The sequence below is a fragment of the Coenobita brevimanus genome, chromosome 66, assembly GCF_032717465.1.
Source record: "Coenobita brevimanus isolate Jiangsu-jjx chromosome 66, ASM3271746v2, whole genome shotgun sequence".
Taxonomy (NCBI): Eukaryota; Metazoa; Arthropoda; class Malacostraca; order Decapoda; family Coenobitidae; genus Coenobita; species Coenobita brevimanus.
In genome coordinates, this window is record NC_137019.1 from 31,781,293 (window position 1) to 31,794,676 (window position 13,384).

The 13,384-nt window shown below is 40.1% G+C and overlaps 1 pseudogene; it reads left to right on the forward strand.

Moving 5' to 3' along the window:
* LOC145405332 (sialin-like) overlaps nucleotides 1-8,629 on the forward strand; it is a 356,107-nt pseudogene extending 347,478 nt beyond the window's left edge.
* The last annotated feature ends 4,755 nt before the right edge of the window (nucleotides 8,630-13,384 follow it).

A 13,384-nucleotide genomic window follows, 5' to 3' on the forward strand; every position in this document is an offset into this window, starting at 1 on the left:
TGTGAAAGAGGTGGTAGAAACTTACTGTGGGGCGTGGGGAGAGGGGAGTGGCAAATGTGGAGGGATAATGGGTAGACTACATTGTAAGATTAATGATGTAGTGGAATGACAGCTGTACAGGAGAAGCAGGGTTCGATGGAGAAAGTAGAGAAGACCACGTAACGATGAGGGCAATCCTGGTTTCAGTGACACCACTAGACCCACATGCTATGCAGCAGAAGTCAGGGGAAAGCAGCTGGGGAAAATGGGCAGTTAATGGCTTAGCACAGCCAGGTGAGGGAGTGGGATCTAGAAATAGGTCAGGGAAAGCTGGTGATTGGAGGTTAGATGCACACGGGGTGGATACGTCAACAGTGTTGGTGGATCTTGCTAGTCTTGGGTGCTCGTGGTCCAAGAGGATCAGGGGATATGTGGCAATTATTTGTCATTTTTGTCTTCGGGTGCATGTAGTTTCGTCCCATTTTAACCTTCATATTTTTTACTTAGGTCTTCTGTCTTCTATGTTGAATCTTCTGTTTTCGTTGGAGAACCTGCAGGCTTTTGTGGTATATTTTTCATGTTTCTCTTATTTCACGATTCTTCTAGGTTCGTCAATGGTCGTCTTCTTCAATGCCATCATTTATAGCCTTGGTCTTACTTGATGACATCAGTTTTTACAGTCTTTATCCTTCAGAAAGGGAGGCCAGTCGTCAGTTTTGGAGATGATGAGTATGGATGTAGTGTCTTGGAGACCATCTTTTGTTTGGTTTGGCTGGATGATGGAAATGGCAAACTCATAAGTGGCTTCTTGCGGTTGAGAGTGGATGTCCTTGGTGCTGCTGGCTCTTCGATGGCTTACCTCCCCGTCCAGTCTGGTAGTCAAGTCACTGAGATTGAAGGTGCTGGTACTGAGGTGGCTGATGTTCGTGGGTAGGTCGTTTTGAATATTTTGGTCAGTCTTATTGAAAAAATTTAATGACAAATGTATTATGGTCTGTGGCATTTAAGGCATCATGGGCTATGTGTTCACGGTGATACTTTGTGCATGCTGCAATGGTGAGCCACTGCCATGTGTCACAGTGGAGATCTGCTTAGCACTTCGCCAGGTGCCTGTGTTATATGTGGCAGTTGATGGATCTGAATGGTCTGACCCATTAAGTGCTGCATATTGAATTTTTCTGGAACTGATCTTGTACAATATATATATATATATATATATATATATATATATATATATATATATATATATATATATATATATATATAAAATCAATCAATCAATCAATCATTTCCTGTGGCACCCCACGGGATGCATAGGGTCTCAATGATCTCTCTCCACCAATATTTGTCTCTTGGCATCTCCTTCAGGTTCCACCAACACTCCTCTCCTGCTTCTTTTTTCATTGTCCTCAACCAGGTTTCCCTCGGCCGACCTCTACCTCTTCTTCCTCTGGCAATCCACTGTGGCACATCCTGAATTAAACAACCTTCTTTTCTGTATATGTGCCCCAGCCACTTCCAGCGAGACAGTCTCACATATTCATTAACTGGTTCCACTCTCGTAATATCCCTTACTCTTTCATTTGTAACTCTGTCTTGCCACTTTACCCCAAGAATCCTTCTCAGTATTTTATTCTCAAATCCTAATACTTTCTGATCTGTTGCAATTGTACTGTACCATGACTCATGCCCGTAAATGAAAATTGGTCTAACCATGGACTTGTAAATTTTCACTTTAGTATGTACCGAAAGCATATTATTATTCCAAACAGATTTCAACATTCCAACAGCTCGCCAAGCCTGTCTAATCCTCTCCTCAATTTCATTGTTTAATGATCCATTAGATGATACCATCGTTCCCAGATATTTAAAGTTTTCTACATTCTTCACCACATTATTCCCAATTACACAATCGATTTGGTTCTCCACGTTCATATTAGTAATTTCAGTTTTTCCACAATTTATTACCAATCCCACTTTTTCTCCTTCCTCCACCAGACAATCGAGCACCCTCTGCATCTCGTAAATACTTCCGCAAATCAGTACAATATCATCAGCATAGTCCAAATCCATCAGCTTCTTATTTTCTTTCCAGTTAATTCCTGCACCTGTTCTCCTTACAGCCTTTTTCATAACATAATCCATAACCAAAACAAACAACAATGGCGAAAGAACTCCTCCTTGAATCACTCCTGACCTAACTTGAAATGGATCACTCAAAGAACCACCCACCATTACCTTACAAAAAGTACCTTCATGCAGGCTTCTAATAATTTACAAACTTTTCTGGTATACCATAGAATCTCATAATTTTCAACATAGCTCCACGTGAAACACTATCAAACGCCTTTTCAAAATCCACAAAACACATGTTAAGTGGCATTTTCATCTCATTAGCTTGTTGCATTAGATGCCTTACAATAAAAATCTGATCATTACAACCTCGACCCTTTCTAAATCCCGCTTGTTCTTCTCTTAAAATTTTATCAATTACTGGCTCTATTCTGTTCAACAAGATTTTGGAAAAGACTTTTGCAACTACGGGTGTCAAAGTTATCCCCCTCCAGTTGCCACACACACTTAAATCTCCCTTTTTTGGTATTTTTATAATCACTCCATTTTTCCACTCTTCTGGAATTCCACCATTATCCCAAGCCACATTAAAAAGTTTCAAAAGTGCATTCATCAACTCGTCATTTTCCACCTTAAGCTTTTCAGGGAAGCCTTAAAATTCTTTAACTCCTTTATAGATTTTGCTACCTCTTTCAAAGTTATATCACCTGTTTCTATCTGCAAATCTCTTTCGGCTGGCAAAATGTCCTCTTCAGCTGGGATTGGTCTATTTAGAACAGATTCAAAGTGCTCTTTCCATCTTCCTTTTATATCCAAATCTTTAGTCATCAAATTACCATTTCTATCTCGTACAGGTATTCCCTTCCTTCTCTTTTCAGTCCCAGTTAACTCCTTTATGGCCTGATACGCTGCTCCTGTGCTCTGACCGTCATATTTACTTAATTTAATTTCTGTCTCTATCGCCTTTTCATCATATAGTCTCCTCTTATCACGTCTAACGAGTCTTTTTACTTCAGAATGTAAACTCCAATACTTTGCTCTAAGTACTTCAAGTACCTGCCCATCAACATGTTGTTCTTCACTTCTTAACTTCGCCTCTTTCCTTTTCTGAATTACATTCCATGTTTCATCTGACATCCACTTTTTCCTTCTCGCTTTTCCCTTTTTCTTAATAGTAACCTTAGCACTCTCAAGCAAAACCTCTTTTACCTCTCTCCACATTTGATTAATATCATTGTCTTCAGATTCCATCAAAGTCTGCAGGACTAGAAACTTGTTTCTACATTCGCACCGAAACTTTTCCCTCGTGCTCTCATCTCTTCTCAGCTCATCAAAATCATAATTATTACCTCCTGTACAATTACCATTAACGTTTCTCTTAAGTTTTATTCTAATCTTTGACACAACAAGTTGATGATCACTACCTATATCTGCCCCCCTCCTTACGCAAACATCTTCTAAATAACTCCTATGCCTTCTGCTAATTGCAATGTGGTCAATCTGGTTACAATATTTACCACATGGTGAAATCCAAGTAGTCTTATGTATTTTTCTATGCTCGAAGATAGTTCCACCAATTATAAGGTCATTTGCCAAACAAAAGCTTGCAAGTCGCACCCCATTTTCATTTCTTATACCAACACCCTCCTTACCCCTACAATCTTCAAAGCCATCCCTACTACTGCCAACAATCGCATTAAAATCACCAATGCAAACTAACACATCATGTCTTGCCACTCTATTCACTACATCCAGCAGCTTCTCATAAAAGTCATCCTTCATTTCATCAGCAGCCTCATTTGTTGGAGCGTACCCTACAACCATACTGATATTACCATGGTCAGATTTTAAGCGAGCATAATATATATATATATAGATATAGATATATATATATATATATATATATATATATATATATATATATATATAGATAGATAGATAGATAGATAGATAGAGAGAGAGAGAGAGAGAGAGATACTATATATATATATATATATATATATATATATATATATATATATATATATATATATATATATATATATATATATATATATATATATATATATATATATATATATATATATATATATATATATATATATATATATATATATATATATATATATATATATATATATATATATATATATATATATATATATATATATATATATATATATATATATATATATATATATATATATATATATATATATATATATATATATATATATATATATATATATATATATATATATATATATATATATATATATATATATATATATATATATATATATATATATATATATATATATATATATATATATACAGTATATAATATATATATATATATATATATATATATATATATATATATATATATATATATATATATATATATACAGTATATAATATATATATATATTGCCAGACGCCTCAATCCCGTTTGGGTTGGCCGCAAACAAATCGCCTCCAAGTCGCCCTGTCCCCCGCTATTTCACTGCCCTGCTGCCAACTCACACCCCCCTCTCTCATATACCTCTCCACCCCATCCCTCCATCTCATCCTCGGCCTCCCCCTCCCTGTTCCCCCCTCCACCTCACTCACATACACTCTCTTCGTCAGTCTTTCACCCTCCATCCTCTCTACATGGCCAAACCACCTCAGTGTGTTCCTCATAACGCTTCCTATCACGTCCACATCCACACCACAACGCTCCTTTATATCCTCATTCGTCAGCCTGTCTCTCCATGTGACTCCACCTGCTCCTCTTAAATAACTCATTTCCACTGCTCTCACTCTTGACTTGTGTCCTTCCAACAACGTCCAAGCTTCACTTCCATACGTTAGAGTTGGTATCACAATACTGTCATGTAGTAACTTTCTCACTTCCATGCTCACTTCCCTGTTTCTTATCACTGCTTTCAAAGAACCAGCAACCTTTCTTCCCTGCTGTACCCTTTCAAGCACTTCACCCTCGAAACCTCCATCCTTACTCATCACACTACCCAAGTACTTAAACGAACTCACATTTTCCAATTCCTCACCATGCAACCTCGCTGTACATTCACTGACTTCACCTCTCTCAAAGACCATCACTTTACTCTTCCCTACATTCACCTTCAGATTCCGTTTCTTACACACTTTCCCAAACTCATCCACCAAGCCTTGCAGCTCCCCTTCATCTTCACTCAACAACACAGTATCATCTACAAACAACAGTACAGGGAGTTTCCAAACACTATTCTCTCTCACCAGGGCCACTCCAACATCCACTACCTCACCTTGTACCTCTTTTATTACCCCATCCATGTACAGATTGAACAACCATGGAGACATGACACATCCCTGTTTCAACCCAACTTTCAAAGAGAAAAATTCACTTAGTTCACCATCCACACGCACAGCAGCCTTCGCACCATCATACATACTCTTCACAGCATTCAACAACTTCCCATCTACTCCATTTATTTTTAATACTTTCCACAATCCTTGTCTATCCACCCTGTCATATGCTTTCTCCAAATCCATGAAGGCCGCCTACAACTTCTTTCCCTTCTCTAGAAACTTTTCCACTAAAGATCTAAGAATGAATATCTGATCTACACAACCTCTTCCCTTCCTAAAGCCTCCCTGTTCTTCTCCAACAAATTTCTCTGTTCTTTCTCTAACTCTGTCAATAAGTATCCTACCATACACTTTTCCAATTATACTAAGAAGACAAATGCCCCTGTGATTACCACACACTTCTTTTTCCCCTTTTCCTTTGTACAAGGGAATAATTATACCTGACTTCCAATCCTCCGGGACTCTACCTTCCTCCCAGGCCAATCTACACATCTTCCACATCCATTCTACTACTATCTCTCCCCCATGCTTCAGCATTTCACCACACACTTCATCAATTCCTGGGGCTTTCCCCGATTTAACTTTCTTCATTGCTTCCACAACTTCTGTCCTACCGATTTCTTCCTGTCTTCTCACCTCCCTGCTTCTCCCTCCCATTCCCCAGCCACTTATATTCGCATTACTTCCATCCTCTATGTTCAACAATTCCTTCAAGTGTTCTCTCTATCTGCTCACTTTTTCTCCATTCTCCACTAGTAATCTACCATTTTTATCTTTCACTCCCCTGCTAACTTCACTTCCACCCTGTCTTACTCTTTTCACCTCTTTCCAGAAAATTTTCTTACAGTCTCTCCACTTTACACTCAAATTCCTTCCAAATTCCTCATCCATTCTCTTCTTACTCTCTCTTACTAATCTTTTGACCTCTCTCTTTCTTTCTACATATAACTCTCTCTTCCGCCTCTCAACATCTTCCACGCATCTATTTCTCATCCATTCATTGTATGCTTTCTTCTTTTGTGCCACAGCCTGTCTCACCTCTTCAGTCCACCACGCTGTTCCTTGCACCCCCCTCCGTCTTCTCTTCATTCCACACACCACATCACATGCTGCACATATTTCTTCTGTAAATATCCTACACACACCTTCCACGTCTCCCATCTGCTCCAATTCATATTTGCCCAATCGTTCCTCCACTTCTCTTTTATACTCTGCCTTTTTCTCATTCTCTTGTAACCTTTCCACTCTCCTTGCAACTACTCCTTCCTCTCGTCTTTCCCTTCTTCTATTCCTCCATCTTACTTGAATCCTAATTCTGGCCACCACCAAGTAGTGGTCAGAAAGTCCACTCCCCCAACCTCTCTAAGGTCTTGCATCCATTACACATCTTCGCATCCTTTCATCCACACACACATAATCAATCATTGCCTACCTTTCATTCAGTTCACCACCCACCTTTCTCATCACTCGCCATGTATACCTGTGGATCATTTTATGCCTGAAGAGGGTATTGGCTATCACCAACCCCCTCACAGCACAAATGTCCACTAACGCACTCCCATTCTCATCTATCTCAGCAGGCACACCCCACTAACCAACTATTCCATCCACCTTCACATCTCCAACTTTACCATTCATATCACCGATCAAAAACACTCTCTCATTCCTTCCAAACTTTTCCATGCACACTTCCACATTTGTCCAGAACTCTTCTGTAACTCTTCTAGCACGATCTTGCGTTGGCGCATACACACACACAATCGCCCACATTTGTATTCCAACTTTCAACTTTACCCACACAATCCTTGACCCAACTGATCCATACTGTCTTATGCTCTTCCTTCATTTACTCACAACTATACATACTCCTTCCTTTGCCCTCTCATTCTCACCCACTCCTGCACATATACCCCATCCATACTCCCATTCTCTCACACTTTCTCCTCCCCATTTTGTTTCAGTTATTCCACATACATCCATTTTCGCACCCTCAAGCACCTGGACAATCTCTCTCTCTTTCACCTCATCATTCGCTCTTCTTACATTCCATGTAGCCATTACCAAATCATTTGTCCGGTCCTGGGTCGTCATCGTTTGGTCAGTCCTTGTCTGAGGCTACGTGTTTGTTATATATATATATATATATATATATATATATATATATATATATATATATATATATATATATATATATATATATATATATATATATATATATATATATATATATATATATATATATATATATATATATATATATATATATATATATATATATATATACATATGGTACATTTTATTGCAAGGCCTTGAACCATTTTTTTTTTTTTTACATATTAACAGAAATGGAAACATTGGGCACGTTATGGTCCTATCGATGAAATACCAATATTCTTAATTTCTATGGCTGTGTAAGCAAAATGCATAAGCTACCAAATAAACTCATTATTGCATTTCATCGTTAGGAATGTACGTGTGTGGAGCAGCACTGGTAGCCATGATGTGGGTGACGTGTAACTCCGTTGTGGCCATGGTGGTCATGTGTGTGGCTCTCGGTGCAACGGGAACGCTCTCCAGCGGGTCATTCATTTCAGAGCAGGACATTGCACCCAATTTCGCTGGCTCCATTAAGGGCATGACTAACACTGTCGGGTCTGCTACTGGCTTCCTGGCGCCGGCTGTCACTGGTGCCATCATAAATGGGAATGTAGGTATTATGTATCAGATTATGGTGGTATTTAAAGTTGATCAGTTTTATTTTATGATTTAAGGATGACCAAGAGTAACTTACTGATTCAACGATTGATATCATCATGAATAACGGCAGCAATGGGGTTATATATAAGATGGACTTTTGGTACTCTTTGAAATTTCTTCATCAGTCTTCTTGTCGGTAACTTACCACATCTCAGCAGATGACAATATCAAAGAGAACAGTTATTAGATATTATTTCTTTAATATCCGGATAAGTGCTGTTATGTAATGAACACTAATGTAATATCGTGCACCCAGCAAACGTTGAGTGCATGGAGAGCAGTGTTCGGGCTTTCGGCTGGTCTGAGCTTCATCAGCTGCACCCTGTACATCTTATTTAGTACCGATAAGGTTCAGCCATGGAACAATCCCAAACCCAAGACCAAAAAAGGTAAGAAATGAATGACTATATTCCAGAAAATGGTATTTACAATATATAAATATGTAATTACCAATGTATATGACTAAGTAGTCACTATCCTATGGTCAGACTCAAATATGAAGTCCGTTTGGGTGGGGCCCGTGCGGGGATTTCCCTCTCTACAGCTCTGCCAAACCTCCTCTCTCGCTCTCTCTCTCTCTCTCTCTCTCTCTCTCTCTCTCTCTCTCTCTCTCTCTCTCAGTTGATTGAGAAAGTTTTTATATATTTATAAGTTGTGTTTTCTTCTATATTGTTTCAACCTTTTTTCCACACCTCCACTGAGGTAAAAGTCTTGGCGCGTTTTATTTTTATAGAGGTTTCCCCAGTAGGCGTAAGTCCTCTCTCTGATCTTTCTTCTAAAAAATACTTGTTCACATTGTAAATAAGTTCTTTCTCCCGACTGTGGAGCACATGAGAGCGAGTCGGAGTAGCTGCCATCGTGGGTGGGGATCAGGGAGGAAGTGACCGGTCACCTGTAGTCTGAGGTGGGTGTCCTTGACCTCTGGCACCGTCGGAAAGCGACGTTGTCACGTGGTGTGGAATTTATACAAATCATTGCTATTATCCTAAAAAGCGACACATTCATAGCACTATATAGCCTTATTTAATATATTTAATAAGTACAGAATATTTAATATACAATTTCAAATAGTAAATAGCTGACATATGACAGAGAGAGAGATAGGTACTGGGGTTGATGCGGCAGAGCTGTAGAGAGGGAAATCCCCTCTCGGGCCCCACCCAAACGGACTTCATATTTGAGTCTGACCATAGTCACAGTGTCAGTAAATAAATGCTAATATGCAGCTAATACTTGGAATGATGGGACTGGATGTTTGTCAAGAATCAGAAAAAAACTGGCAATAAGATAACTTTAAATTATCTGTACTCAGCCTACTAATATGCTTTACATTGCATTTTGCAGAAAGCGACCCATAACAAGATTCTAGAAGTTGAGGGGAATGATGATGAGAGGAGGCCACATATATATAGTATAATCTTGTGACGTCATACACTCGACACAGTAAAAACAAGTAGCACTCAGTGAGTGCACCACCAGAGCCTTTAAAAGCTCTAGGGGCGAAACAGTTTGACTTTGCCCTATTCTCTTGACCTTCCATCAACTTTTCTCAAGACTAAAGCACTTCTTTCTTGTTTGACCCACAGCGATTCCACCAAACTTGCTCTGGAGTGGATCAAAGCTGCTTAAGTTGGCCTTACCTTGTGACTTTGATTTTTGACCTTTAGATTACAAAATTAGATCTATTCATACATGGCGGAACTTCAGTCATTCCACGATGTTTCGTCTGTACCGAATAAAAACTTTCAGTTATATAGTTGGACTTTTGATTTTGCTGTGACCTTCACCTATGACTGTCATCAGAATCAAATTCCCCCATTATTTCTTTACTCTGAATCGTCTCCCCAAGTTAGATCTAAAATGGATAAAAATAATTTAAGATAACTGTGCCATGTGACCTTAACCCATGACCTGTCGTTCTCAGAACAATAGATCAACCTCTTGTCGGACCACAACTCTTCCACCAATTTGGTTCAGATCATATCAGATCTGTTTCAGTTTATATGTTCACGCACTGGCTCACAGGGATCGAACTCTATCTTGTTCTGTGACCTTGACCTTTGACTGATTGTTCCAAAATTGTACCCCTTCGTTCTTACCTTACCATAAGCCCTACCACCAAGTCGGGCTTATACCCTGCCTGGGTAAATTCATTCACCTTTGTCAACTTGTACCTTTCCATCCTGCTAGAATTTTGCTCTAATTCAGCCTATCCTAAAGACGGGATACCATTCCCAGCCTTCAAACTATCGCCCAATTACTTTAACTTCCTCTATTTCAAAAAGATTTTGAGTGTTCTTAACAAAAATTTTTAAAGCACCTTTCCTATTACAACCTTCTTTCTGATCGTCAGTATGGGCTCCGCCAGGGAGGCTTCACTGGCGTTCTTCTCACCTACCTTTCAGACTCCTGGTCATCCTCCCTACGAGACTTGGCGAAAGCTTTGCGATTGCACTTGGCATCTCAAAGGCTTTCGATCGAGTGTGGCATAAGTCTTTAATTTCCAAACTGCCCTCGTATGGTTTCTATCCTTGTTAGTGTAGGTGAGTCCGAAAGTACAGCACTGTGTGATTGAATGGAACGAGGTGTCATCGATACTGATGTGGGTGAAAGCGAAATTTGAATGTGAGTTGTGGGTGTTTTTGAATGCATATGGGCCTCGTAGTGAAAGGGATGAAGAAGAGAGGAAGTCACTCTGGAATGATGTTGGTGAGTGCCTGGAGAGTTTTGCAGCGAATGTGAATGTGGTAATGATGGGAGATCTGAATGCTAGAGTAGGAAATGTAGCAGTTGAAGGTGTAGTTGGTATGGATTGTGTGCCTGGAAGAAATGAAAATGGGGAACGAATGATAGAGATGTGCGTTGAGCGAGAGATGGTGATTGGAAACACCTTGTTTGAGAAGAAAGATATTTATAAGTATATATGAGTGAGACAGGAGGGTAGAAGGGTTGTTGATAGAGTATTGATGGACTATGTGGTTGTTTCCAGGAATGTAATAGGAAGATTGTTGGATGTGAGAGTTCTGAAAGGGGAGGGTGGAGGTATGTTTGACCACTACCTGGTGTAGGGGAAGTTAAGAATAGGTAAGAGATGGGTGAGAGCAAGGAAAGTTACGTGCGGCAGGGAGGTGTTGAAAGTGAGTGAGTTGATTAAAAGAGAGAAAATGATAGAGTATCAGGAGAAATTGAAAGTTGAGTGGAATGCAGTGAAAGATCAGGAAAATGGCAGTGTGGAGGAGGAATGGCAGTTATTTAAGAGTGCTGTGGTGGGGCATGCGGAAAAGGTGTGTGGTGTGAGACGTGGGGGTAGTGGTGTTAGAAAAGGAAGTGAATGGTGGTGCGAGGAAGTAAGTATGGCTGTGGCTGAGAAGAGATGTGTATATGAAGTGTGGCTGCAGAGGAAGGATGAGGTGTCATATGAGAGGTATAAGGAAAAGAGGAATAGGGCGAGAAGGGCTGTGTGTGATGCTAAAGTGGCAGCAGATGAGAGGTGGGGTAGGCAGTTGACTGAGAATTTTCAACAGAATAAGAAAATGTTTTGGAAGGAGGTGAAAAGGGTGCGAAAGGGAGAGTCTGGGAAGGAAGAGTGAGTAAAAGCAGATGATGGAAGGATGTTAATTGAGATGGATGCAGTACGGAAGAGATGGGCAGAGTATTTTGAAAGATTGTTAACTGTAGAGGAGGAAAAGGTGGCTGACATTGTGGCGATGCATGGGTGCAAGGAATAAATGTGTTGGGAGAGTTGAATGATTCTTTGATCACGAAGGAGGATGTGCAGGAGGCAGTAAAGGTGATGAAGAAAGGGAAAGCTGCAGGTATGGATGGGTGTGCTGTGGAATGCCTGAAAGGTGGTGGAGTGACCATTGTTGACTGGTTAGTAACATTGTTGAATGTGTGCTTTGTGAAAGGTATGGTGCCAATTGACTGGGCAAGTGCTTGTGTGGTCCCGTTGTATAAAGGCAAGGGTGATAAGTATGAATGTACTAGCTTTAGGGGTATAAGTCTGTTGAGTGTTGTAGGTAAGGTTTATGGTAGAGTGTTAATTATGAGAGTTAGAGAGGGTACAGAGGGAGTGATTGGTGAAGAGCAGTGTGGCTTTAGGAGAGGTAGGGGATGCATGGATCAGATGTTTGCTGTGAGACAAGTGTGTGAAAAGTATTTAGCGAAAGGCAAGGATGTGTTTTGGGCATTCATGGATTTAGAGAAAGCGTATGATAGAATTGATAGGGAGGCTTTGTGGACTGTTTTAAGATTGTATGGACTTGATGGTAGGTTACTAAAAGGGGTGAAAAGTTTTTATGTAAATAGTAGAGCGTGTGTAAGAGTGGGAAATGCTGTGAGTGACTGGTTTCCTGTGAGAGTGGGGCTGCGACAGGGATGTGTGATGTCGCCTTGGTTGTTTAATATTTACATGGATGGTGTTGTAAGGGAGATGAATGCAAGAGTTTTAGGTGGAGGTCTGAGTCTGGTGAATGTTGATGGTGGAGACTGGAATCTGAAGCAGCTGCTGTTTGCAGATGATACTACACTGGTGGCTGATTCAGAGGAGAGATTGATACAGTTGGTAGAGGAGTTTGGAAGGGTGTATGAAAGGAGGAAATTGAAAGTAAATGAGAATAAGAGTATAGTGATGAAGTGTACGAGGTTGGTAGATGGTAGGGGGATGAATATAGCTTTGAATGGCGAGTTGCTTGAGGAGGAAGAGTGTTTTAAACATCTAGGGTCACATGTTGCTGTGGATGAAAGAATAGATGCAGAAGTGAAGTTTAGAATAAATGAAGTAGGAAAGTGCTGGGAGGAATGAAAAAAGTGTTTAGATGTCGTTCGCTTAGAATGGATGTAAAGAGAAGGTTGTATGAGGGTGTTGTGGTACTGACTGCGTTATATGGGGCTGAAACATGGAATATGGGTGTAGCAGAGAGGAAAAGTTTGAATGTAATGGAGATGAGGTGTCTGAGGAGTATGTGTGGAGTGACACTTATGGATCGAGTGCGAAATGATGAACTGCGAAGAACTGGAGTTGTTCGGGAGATGGCTGGTAGAGTTGAGCAGAGGGTGTTGTGATGGTTTGGGCACATGGAGAGAATGGATAATGAGCGATTGGTGAAAAAGATAAGCAGATCTGATGTGAGAGGTGTAAGGCTGAGAAGAAGACCACGAATAGGATGGATGGACAGTGTGAAGAGAGCACTGGATGCGAGAGGGATGTCTGTTGAGCAAG